The sequence below is a fragment of the Protomyctophum bolini genome (genome assembly GCF_963924005.1).
Source record: "Protomyctophum bolini genome assembly, chromosome: 6".
Classification (NCBI taxonomy): domain Eukaryota; kingdom Metazoa; phylum Chordata; class Actinopteri; order Myctophiformes; family Myctophidae; genus Protomyctophum; species Protomyctophum bolini.
In genome coordinates this window covers 10,485,344-10,497,553 of record NC_137867.1, presented here as the reverse complement: position 1 = coordinate 10,497,553, position 12,210 = coordinate 10,485,344, and the positions used below count along the sequence as shown (strand labels likewise).

General features: G+C 44.1%; 1 protein-coding gene across 1 annotated transcript in view; it reads left to right on the top strand.

Annotated features, from left to right (window-relative positions):
• Nucleotides 1-344: 344 nt before the first annotated feature.
• Nucleotides 345-12,210, top strand: part of lzts1 (leucine zipper, putative tumor suppressor 1) — a 39,504-nt gene continuing 27,638 nt past the window's right edge. Inside the window, exon 1 of the mRNA XM_080765202.1 lies at nt 345-397. The gene's annotated coding sequence lies outside the window, so the exon portion shown is untranslated. The remainder of the gene's footprint in view (nt 398-12,210) is intronic.

Genomic DNA, 12,210 nt, shown 5'->3' with positions numbered 1-12,210 from the left:
GAACAAGAGAGAGACAAAGAGAGAGGGATGAGAGAGAGAGGTGGATGGAAGGAGAGAGAGAGGCATTACCAAGCAACTAACAACAACAACAACAACAACAACAACAAAGAACCCCAAACAAGCTCTGCCTCTCTGTATACTGTGTGTGTGTGTGTACATGTCATGTCATCTCTTTCTCTCTCTCTCTCTCTCTCTCTCTCTCTCTCTCTCTCTCTCCAGTACTCCAGCAGCTAGCTGGTGCTAGCTGTACCTAGCTATAGATATAGCCCTGCTTTACACATTCAGAAGCCCTGTGACAGGCAGACCGCTTTGGGGGGGGGGGGGGAAGCAGCGGTCTGTGGCAGCAGGAGGAGCAACATCAGGAGCTGTGGAAGAAGCCAGCCAGCCAGTAATGGAGGTAAGTCACCTCCAGCTAAACTGGATGCAATGTTTCAGATGTCTGACTGGATCTGACAGGGAGCAAAGTGATCCTATATAGAACTCCACTCAACGCTCACTCAGTCAGTGCTCTGGTCTCTCTCCAACTTAACTTAAAGAGAGAGAGAGAGAGAGACACCACAGGAGAAGTGGAGCGTTACTTGGCAGTTGGCACAGTTTTGTGTGTGTGTGTGTGTGTGTGTGTGTGTGTTCTGTCAGTGAGTTCCAAATGTGTGCAATATGTGGCATTGATTGAGTTCAGAAAGTATATAAAAAACACCTGTGGGAGCCCTGGGAGGAGGGTGTAAGAAGGTTTCGTTTGTTTATTTGAGTTAATTTTCCTCTCCAAAGGTTGGACATTTTTTACAGTCTGTTTACAGTAACTGTAAACTTTTTTTATCCATAATAATGTGAACGTCAACCTTTGTGTCTCGTCCCAGCCTCGAGAGGGACGTGGTGGCGGGCGTGTAATTAATGTGTCTCTCCTCAAAACACAACACCGCCAATCAACGCCTCTGCTCTCAGCGCCGTAGCTGGTGAGCACAAGACAAAAGTGATGTTATCGCTGCATGGAAATAACAGTGAGCCGTGTGCTAAATATTATATGACACCCCGACCATAGCAATTTGGGCAAAAAATAAACAGTAACTGCAAACAGCGACTGTTTATATTCCAATACATGTTTCTTGTATTAAAAGTGCCCCCCATCCGTAATCACAGATGTGTGTGTAACCCAGGTTTACTGTATGTCTTTGTATCTGGTTGTATGCATGTATTTGTATCTGGTCACAGGTACTGCATCAGTTTACAGCTCATCACTCACTCACTCACTCACTCACTCAGTCACACCAGTTTCAATCAGCAGTCATCACCACACCCTAGTCATCACCACACCCTAGTATAAAGCACAGCCATTTTGTCTCAGTCAGTGAGGTGCACATCACTGGCTGTGGCAGGTCTGTATTCCCATTCTCTTGCAAACAATTTACCATTTTACTCTTCCTCACAATACATCATATTAACACTGACCCTGATCATTGATTTTAGACTCCAAATACTGAACTGAACTGATGAACTAAACTGATGAGCTGAACTGGTTGAACTGAATTGGTGAGTTTGTATATGATTTGTTTTGAAATGAGTTTGTTTGAAATGATGGTTGTTTAAAGTGTTTTGTTTGGGTTTGTTTATTTTCATTTTGAAGCTTAAACGGATTAACGGATGGACAGCTACTTTAGTTATTATTTTGATGATATATTTAATTTGGCCTCTTTTGTGCTCAGGCCAGGTTTTTTCCTAGAGTTCATAACACCCATGACGTTGATGATGTTGATTTGCTGAACGAACACAATGGCGAGCTAGCCCTCAGAGCGATCCAGCGAAATCCCCCCCCTTGCTGTCCTACCTGGACGGTAGGAATCACTGCTCACTCACACAAACACTTCCCCTCCATAACTGCTACATACATTCCATTACAAGAACTGCCTCACATTCCCCCCTGACTTGAGTGACTATATGAACAATTGACTCCAGCGCACACAGCGATTAGTCACAGACGTATTATATGCAGTGGCCTGAAGTAACTAAGTACTTGAGTAATTTACTGTGTGTTGTGGTATCTTTGCACCTTATTCTCAACACTTTTACTTCTACACATCTCAGAGGAAAACATTATACTTTTACGCCACTACAGTTGAGCAGTTGAGATGAATCTAAGTCTATTATCCTTAATATAATATATATGTCAGAATAAATTATGTACTTAGACTGTTATTCGTCTCAACTGCGTTTGACAGCTTATATAGTTACTATGCAGATTCTCACACACACACACAGAACATATGCATTGACCACTTCAGCCCTATGAAAATATAGCAGATCTACAAGCTCACAATGAGCTTGTAGTTTGGCTATTTTCAAATGATGTTTATATATTGGTGAACTTGTGAAACAGGACATCTTTCTGCAATGTGCGCTATTACTTTAAATGTACCTTCTACTCAAATACATTTCTACATTGCAGTATTGATACTTTTACTTTGGCTTAAGTAAAACATTTTTAGTATTTTTCCACCCAGTGGTAAAATGTACGTGGCGTATATAGCCTATATACTGTACATGCAGTAACAGTAAAGGTCGTGGACACGGCACGGTTTGCCTGCCCCACCTGTGTACAGTATAGCGTACGTGTCGAGACCTGCACAGGCTGTGAATAGCCGTGTTCTAATTTACAAGATGCCACCTGGAAGAGGTATGGGTAAATATAGAAGTCACTTGTCGAGGCACGTTCAGCCCCTGCACATAATGGTGTGCAAAGTGGACTGCGAGGTTCGCCGTGTTGCACTTTGTGCAGCCTGTGAGGGTCGTTACTTTGACTATGATGATTTACACCATACTATGATCCAGCACCCGTGGCAACCTGAAGAACCGGATCCAGACATGTGAGGAACCGGAATGGGTTCCATCGCATTAAGACCGTGGCCCGTTTTTTTATCCCACTATATAGTCAGACCTGGTTATGTTGAGACTCCACGTCTGCTTATACGATATACATCCCGCGGTGGTTCTCCAACTTGTATATAACCCATTCTGACCTTGAGATCAGATTCATACGAGGTTTCCGCTGGACACACGCTGGTCTGATTGACCCATTCTGACCTGAGATCAGATTCTAAAAATGTCAGTCGTTCTTCGATTTTTCCAAAATAGCAGACCTACAAGCTCGTAGCATAAGCGGCCATTTGGAACCCCCTCAAGTAACCCAGACGGCCCCTGGACCAGGCACGGACTGGGCTCAGAAAATCGGCCCTGGCATGTGTGGTCTTCACCGGCCCAAAGACAACCCAAAGACGCCATATATATATATATCTCGTAAAATTCCTAAAGGATCCCGACCTCTAGGCATGTATAAATCAGCAAGTACAGCACAGAGGCCTCCTCCAGTCCAAAGCAGTCGCCATGTGGCAGATCAGCGTTAAAGGACGTGACAGTGCTCTCGTCTTACCGCATGGCAGAAACCAAACAGATCTAAAAGGTATATAGCGCTGGCTGACTGCACGGGTCATGAAATGTGTGGTTTGTGTCCCCCCACCGCCTTCTCTCGCTCATTGTGCCGTTGCGTCAATGTCACACTGCTGTATTGGAGCTGTCAACGGCCTGTTAAAGACCCAAGTATATACGTATAGCTCCCCTGCTTCCCAAAATAACTGTCCCAGATAGAGGCCCGGCATGCATGCACACACAGCATCCTCTCCTTCACTGCAGGGCTCTGCATATAGCATCTCTGGCTGAAGTCAGACTCATCAGATGTTGCAGGGAGACTCATGCGGGATGTCGTCGATCGCCACACGTTTGATATCGGAAATCGATAGTCGTCGTGCAAGCCGATGTGTTCAGGATCGTAAAACCACTTCCAACCGGGTGGTGCTGTCATTATATATATATATATATATATATATATATATATATAGCCAAACGTTTAAGGGACGTTTTCAAAACGTTTACAGAAAACAGCAGATCTGCTCACAATGCGTTGTAGCTTGTGGATTAAATAGATTGGGCTTGAGTGGTTCAATAAAATAAAGATCAGTTTGTGTATATTTAGAAAGGTCTGTGCTTGTGTTATCTTTGTATGTTTGCTTTCGAGTTAAATATGTTCTCAAAGAAAGACTTTAATCAAATCAAAGTTCTTCAAATTGATTATGATCCCAAAATTGAACTGACCCACCCGGAAACATACGGGTGTGGGTCAGAGGTCTGGGACCCTTCCGGAACCAGACCAGAGTCTGGGTCAGAGGTCTGGGACCCTTCCGGAACCAGACCAGAGTCTGGGTCAGAGGTCTGGGACCCTTCCGGAACCAGACCAGAGTCTGGGTCGGAGGTCTGGGACCCTTCCGGAACCAGACCAGAGTCTGGCATATCGCTCAGATTCTGCCCAGTCGTTACTTTGTCTCTATAACCTCCCATTAGACGCCTCACCCCCCGACCCTTAAAAGCCCATTAACACATAGGCTGCGGATCGACTGTCGAAATCGATGGCGGCGTGTGTGTGTGTGTGTGTGTGTTTGTGTGTTTGTGTGTGTGTGTGTGTGTGTGTGTGTGTGTGTGTGTGTGTGCGCGCGGCATGCATCACGGTGCTTGCGTTTTGTGTATGAATATTGGCTTTGATTCTTTAATTTCTTTTTCTTTTCATTTTCTTTTTAAAGTTATACGGCACCTCTAGTGCTCCCCGTTGAGAGGATCAATGAAGGGGTGACTTTAACCCATTTTGAGCGGGAACCCCCTTTTGGTGTTAGCATCATGTCATGCTTTAGCTATTGAAAAAATAGCAGATCTACAAGCTCATAGCGCGACACGCGGTGGCGCGCTATGAGCTCGTAGCTCGTAGCTCGTAGCTTGTATCTATTTTTGAAAAGTCGATTCTTAGAATCTGATCTCGGGTCAGAATGGCGCTAAATGACCAATTCAGCAGCATGGCCTTTTTTTGTGTTGGCGCTGCACACGGGGAAATGGTTTCCGCGGGACATATCTGCTTCCAGCCGCCCTCGCACGGATATATACACCTCTTGTAACTGAGCTCACTCTGTGTGTCCTCTCCCACTTTACAACCGCACGCGCGCACAAACATGCACGCGCACGCGCGCACACATTTACACGCACACGCGCACGTGGCTATATACGAGAGATTAGGAGGATGGTTTTGCTCCAAAATGACAGGCTTATCACGGAGTTCTCAGCTTTGCCGGGTCAGTGCATGGGTGGGAAACCCCCCCACCCCTCATTCTTCTCCCCCTGCACAGACTATAGCCCGTTTAGGCCTGACAAGCTTGTAGATCTGCTATTTTTCAATAGCTAAAGTGTAACATGTAATGCTTAAAACACCAAAAAGGGGTTCCTGGCTTACTGTATGTACAGTACAGGACACACAGCACTCTCTGAATGAATGGCTCAAACCCTCGGGTCCTCAGCACCGCTGGAGTGTCTCATGTATACAGTATATGTTGTCCCTCGACATACTGTACTGTCAACGTCCCGAGGCATCAAACTGTCACTGTTGCCAGGTTATGCGAGAGGAATGAGCAACCAGGTCTATGAAAACACGGCAAAAGGAGTCCTATTTTACTACTTTAAGCCTACAGTATATAAGATCTATACAAGCTCACAACATCATTTTTTTTTTACATGACATGTTTGACAACCACTGGTTTAAACGACATTTAGGAAACAAATAGGCAACTGCAAATATTTAGAGAACAACTTTAGAGAAAAAACAAAACGTGTACCGTCCTAAAGTCGGCTCTTCGGTGCTACTGAAAATTTCTGACGAGCCAAAATCATTCCGGCACTACAGCGGCCAAAACAGCGGTGAAATAGGAGCATGAATCGGCCCTATAAGTCCCCCGCTAAATGCTTTTCATGAGACTTTCGTGTTGTGCATAATATACAAAGCCTATCACGGCCCCGATCCTAGAAAAAATTAAAAAGAAGCAAAGCATTCCAAGGGTAACGGGGCGGGCGACATTGCATAATAACCTCCAGAAATACACCTGCTTCTAAACCTGTGCGTTTTCCACTTTGTCTGTGTTTTAGAGACGGAGTCGGGAGGATAGAGGCCCTGCGGAAAGTAAATATTTGATGATTACTGAGAGCTGCGTGGCTGGGCTGATTCCGCTCGTATCGTGAGCGGAAAGGAACGCCGTACGGGCGCGCCACACACGCACGCACGCACGCGCACGTCTTTAAAACCTTTTTTGGCCAGACGCCAAGGTACTTTATTAGCGAGAGACATTACAGAAAAGGGAGCTCAGCCATATTGGACAGCCCCATAATCCATCTGAAATGGGGGGGGGGGGGTATACAGCTCGATAAAGGCCCCCGTAAAGGAGGATTCAGACGTTTTAACCTCGGGGGTGCTCTATGCATTCAACGAGCATCACTTTGCGTTCTCATCACGGCGGTTATAAAGGCTTCCATTTAAGCCCCATTAAAAAGAGGTTTTCGCCAATAAAACCATATGCAAAGGACTCCACTAAAGCTGAGGATGACCCCCCCACACACTCACACACTCACTCACACACACACACACACACACACACACACACAGACACACACACCAAGGACCAGTGATGGGAAAGTAACTAAGTCCATTTACCCAAGTACTGTACTGAAAGGAGTCGTACACCACCCATAATTACTTATTTTCCGTCAATTACACAGCAGAGTAGCAGATCCACATCGATTTGCCGATTACAGATTAACTTTTGTGTGACGCTGTAGTATTATTATCAACTATAGGGGGCGTTAATTTATGCAAACAAAACGAGAAAGAATAAAAGAGGTTTCAGCCCGACAGTGACGATATTATGTGAGGACCTGGGATGCGTTTTTGGATCCGCAAATCCAGAACTCAATATCAAAGTATAAGGCAGGAAACCAAGGAGGTATACTTTCAACGAAGACTTCACTTAAAGGATAATGCAAACAGCTGGTGAAATACACAACAGGACAATTCTAGGAAAACCCAGAATAACCTCCAGTGTTGTTTTTGGCAGCAAATTTCTATTTTAGTTTAGTTATAGTCTTTGGACTGAAACTTCATTTAGTTTTAGTCACATTTTAGTCACATGGAATGTGTTAGTGTTTAGTCTAGTTTTAGTCGACTAAATGTCATACGATTTTAGTCGACTAAAGCTACAGTTGATTTAGTCGACTAAAATGTGTTTTGACAGGCCTTGATGTCGTTGTAAATGTAATGACATATTTTACACTTTTGGTTGCATGCTGAAAATAGCATGCAACCCAGCATAAAACACAAATCTCTTGTCCACTAGTCCCTTACTAACATTTTAGTCTAGTTTTTATTTGTCGACGAAATTGTCAGTATATTTAGTCTTATAGTTTTAGTCATCGTAGATTCGTTTTTACTTAGTTTTTATTTAGTTTTAGTCAGTGAAAAAAGGTAGTCGACGGACATTTTTCATCTTCGTTTTAGTCGACGAAAGGCAGTCTTTGAATAGACTCTGTGGCTCGTTAGCCAACTATAGGCACGGCCCGACACCCGCAGGTGAGTCCACTCTAGGAACCAGAGACCCAGGAGGAGAGGGGAGCGGCCGGAGGAATACACACTGGGCAAAGTCCCTCGCCACAGGGCCACGGGCACAGTACAGGGGCAGAGTACGTGGCACGATAATGCTCAATATTGCTACTTTTACTTGAGCAAGAAACAAAATCGGTGTACTTCTTCGCCGCACGCCGACCGACCGACCGAGCGACCGCCCGCCGTTGCTCCTTATCTAGGGGACGCGGCGAGGAGGGAGGCTGATTGTTTTGTCGACCTCGGCGTCTCTCATTTAGCTACCGAGAATAGGATCCCCCCGCGCGACAATCGAATTTTCTACTCTTAACAGCTGCAGCCTCTTATCGAAGGGCTGACTCCAGAAGGCTGACATTTAATTAATGTCTATTATATGTCTTCTCCCCGTCACCAGCCACCCACCGTACCAGCCAGCCACCCACCGCACACCGCCACCACTCTCACTGACTATGTTCCCTGATCCAACCCCGTGTTGCCAGATATTGCGAGAGAAATAAGCAACCATGGTATATGAAACCAAGACAAGCGACTGTTCGTATGGGGCCACGTGAGCACTTTAGAAACCTATATGCATGCGTCGGATATTTTGAAAATCATCATATCACATTCCGTGCTCAGACCAGCTGAGCACATTCCGTGCTGAAACAGACGGACACACATACACACAAAGCTGTGCATATAGCGCCCCTCGAAAAGAAACATTGAACACATTTTGAATATTTATTTTTAAATATTGTATCAACACAAATGAGCAGCCGACACTTTCGGAAAACAAGCCCCCAAAAAACCGCAACCCCCCCCTCCAACGACCAATATTTACAAACGACTTTACAGAAAAACAAGCCCAAAGTGGCTTACGATAAGCAGACATGGCAACACTGATCCAACCTTGCCCTTCACCGCCGGCGGAGAAAAAGCTTTCAGACGCAGAACAGAGGGGACCATTGACTCGCTACTGATTGGCTCGCACGACCACCACCACAACGAAGAGTCGCTTATTCAGATTATGAATCTCTCTCTCTCTCTCTCCCTCTCTCTCTCTCTCTCTCTCTCGCTCTCTCTCTCCCTGTCTTCCATCCACTGTCGTGTGGAAACCTCCTATGTCCAAAACTGAAACTTTTCCAGGACATAGAAGTCTATGGACTTTAATGTTTGTTTAGGGCAGATATGGTGTAATTGTTTTGCCAACCAAGTCTATGGACTAAATGTTTGTTTAGGGCAGTGAAGGACAGCGTAAGACATCATCTAGATGATATTGACCATCGCTGCATCCCTCACTTCACACGAGTGTGATATTTTATCTTATAGCCGATACGACGTGCTGTGGCTATATGAGCGTCGCAGTCCCTCCCCCTTTCAGAACAACGAGTGGCCCAGGAAATGGTTCTCCATTAATTTTCTCCATAGGCTTTTCCTAAAGTATTTATTTAAAGATGGTTACGCCGCGGACAAAGCCAACTCGGATCGTGACAAATCATGACAATGAACACAATGTCTTGGGCCGATCAAATAATTTATAAGAAGAAAAACAACAAAAAAAGTGTTGTAACCTGCCGTTTTTTTCTACTTTCTAATTATTTAATTGGCCCAAAACATTGTGTTTATTGTCATGATTTGTCACGACAAGAGTTGGCTTTGTCCGCGGTGTAAACGTCTTTAAATAAATACTTTCTGAAAAGTCTATGAGGAAAATGAACGGCGATTTATTTTCCGGGTCTCTCGAGGGGGGGCGGGACTGCGACGCTCGATAGTGTGCACTTATTTTGTGTGAGACTGTAGTATGATGACCAAGGTATAGCTCTGGTCCATAGCTCTAATGCGTTGCATTTAGACCTATGTTACTCTCAACTTCCGCCGCTAGCATGAATGCAGACCTGCAGCCTCTCCTCTTTAGCGTAAATAAAAAGAATGTTTTTGCTACTCACCAAAACAAAGGCGAGTTGTGTCATTAGAAAGCTTACTTTCCTTAGTGGACGCACTATGAGCCCCCCCACCACACGTATAAACTGTACTTTTTGGTCAAAAGGGGATTTTGTTTCCACCTGAAAAAAAAAATACTTTTAGTTACTCCGTTGCGCCCCTCTACCGATATTGCCCAGATACCTATACCGATTTCTCCTCCGTTAAAATAAAAAATATCCCTTTCTGGCCAAAAAGTACAGTTTTTACGTGTGTAACATCTGTGCCCAGAGTCACATTGGTTCCATGCATTTTTTGTTTGCTATGCACCATTTTTCATGTATTTTATTATTTTCTACCAATCCGTTGCGCTATGAAATGTTTCTAATTATCTGCTGGACTATATGCTACAAGAAGCCAGTTGGATACATGGGTTGCTATGGCAACAGTCAGTGATTGTGAAGCCCCGCCCACAGCTCACCTGGGGTTGATGGGCAATCACAATGTTTGGGCCGTGCACCTGGGGAGTTTGACTCAGGCAGTGCAGAGTGAAGGAGAGGGAAACAGACATGGGCTACGGCTGTAGGCAAGAGGAATATTTCCCATGTTCTTGCCTTCTTTCCCTTTTGATATATTCCCTTGGAGTTGGATTATTCCCTTGAATTTGGATTAGACCTCTGGATTTAGAGAACTTCTTCCTTTCCTGGAGTGTGGATATTGGACATTTGACCAGACTTTTCCAAGGAGTTTAAGAGTGGCCAGAGGAGACTGGCCACACTCTACTGGTTTGGATTTGCGTTATTTTTGAACACTTGAGTTTAGTTTTTGGACACTTTGAGTTTAGTTTGGACAGTGCTACCGTTTGAGAGTTTTATTTAATTTTGATCTGATTAACCCTCTTATTACCAGCCTTAAATCACATCTTTTTGTGGCTTAGGCCAGATTTGGCGACTTTTTGAATGACAATAGAAATATGTGCGATATGAGCACAATATCACCAAATATCTCATTTTCAAGCTGCATTTCTTCACTTTACAAATAAATTAGAACCATGTCTCTAGCATGTTCCATCGTTTACTTATAGCACTTATAGCAAAAATGAAGCATTTTAGTTCACTGAAACCAAGGTGTATTAAAATGCTTATTAATAAATAATGGCAAATGCTAGAAAGAAGATTTTTATATCATTGTAAACTACAGACTTGCAGCTTCAAAATGAGACAATCTGTGACATTGTGGTCACATCTCACATTTTTAGATTGCCATTAGATTGCTGGCCAACGCCAGCCAATTCTGGCGAAAGCCCCATTTCTTAATTCATCATTTTTATGCAAAAATAAACTTCTGCGTTAAAATACAATCACGCCATCTTTTAGATTAATTTTCAAGTAGTACCCCACGATTTACACCAGATGGCGGGAACGTACCATTATGCTGAAAATCTCTAAAATGTGTAAACTGGTATAACACTTCCGGTTCAAAATGACGTAAACAACCAATGAAAGATTGTCCCCTACAAGATAGCCTCACTCTGTGGGAATGCTAGGCTAACAATAGCTTCATCATAAGTTAGTCTAAAATCACCCAAATCGAGCCCAGAAGATCCCAAAATATCAGATTTTTTGCCGCGATTCACATAGAGACGGCGCGCGTGCACGATAGTGCACGATCGCGCGGATTTCGGCCGGTTTTTAGTAGATTACATAAAAATAAAAAATAAAATGCAAAAAAAATCGGGAAAAAATGATAATTTTATTTAAAAAAATTGGAATTATTGTCTACCACGTCCACAACGTCCTTGGCCTTGAGGGATTAGTTGATAGCACGTCAAAAAACATGTCGTTGGCCATAAGCGGGTTAAGTGAACATTATGTGATAGAGCACTTGATTTTCTTTTGATTTAATAAATCACAGTTTAAGCTTATTTGCCGATTTGTTTAGTGATTTCCCTCATTTTGCTATAATTGGTTTATTTAATTGTCTTTATTGTAATCGTTATACGTGTGGTGGGGGGCTCAGAGTGCGTCCACTAAGGAAAGTAGGCTTTCTAATGACACAATCCGCCTTTGTTTTGGTGAGTAGCAAAAAACATTATTTTTGAGTGGTGCAACCACTCCTACAACCAGCAATGTCCGTGTACCTGTTTGTGTACCTGAATGAGCACGAGTATGTGACTTATTAATAGCAGTAGGGGGCGCCAGAAACAGAGAGAGGGGTAGTGCTGTGTCTCTAATGAGAGAGAGAGAGAGAGAGAGAGAGAGAGAGAGAGGGGTGGGGGGGGGGGGGGAATTGCACCACTCAGTTCACACGTGTGTGATTTTTATTTACGCTAAAGAGGAGAGGCTGGTCTGCATTCATGAAGTTGAGAGTAACATAGCTCTAAATGCAACGCATTAGAGCTATGGACCAGAGCCAGAACTACTGTAAATCATTCACAAGAGAGACAGTTGAAATATGGAGATAGAAGGTTTCATGCCGGACAGCAACGGACCAACGGCATACGAGTATCTCCTCTCTTTCTCATGGCTGTCTTTTGTAAAGTATCTCAGTCTTTGTGTGCGTGGCTGCAGTCTGAGAGCCTGGACTGGGTATTCCATCTCCGCAGCTGTGGCTGCATGGGCCAGTAATGAGTGTCTGCTACTCCCTGCTTAGGCACGGAAGCCCCATTCATGCTCAATCTCCTCTACAATGCACTAAATGGATTACCCAATTAGCTGCTATTGGATGCCATTGTGCGCGTGCGCGCGCACAATGTGTGTGTGTGTGTGTGTGTGTGTGTGTGTGTGTGTGTGTGTGTGTTT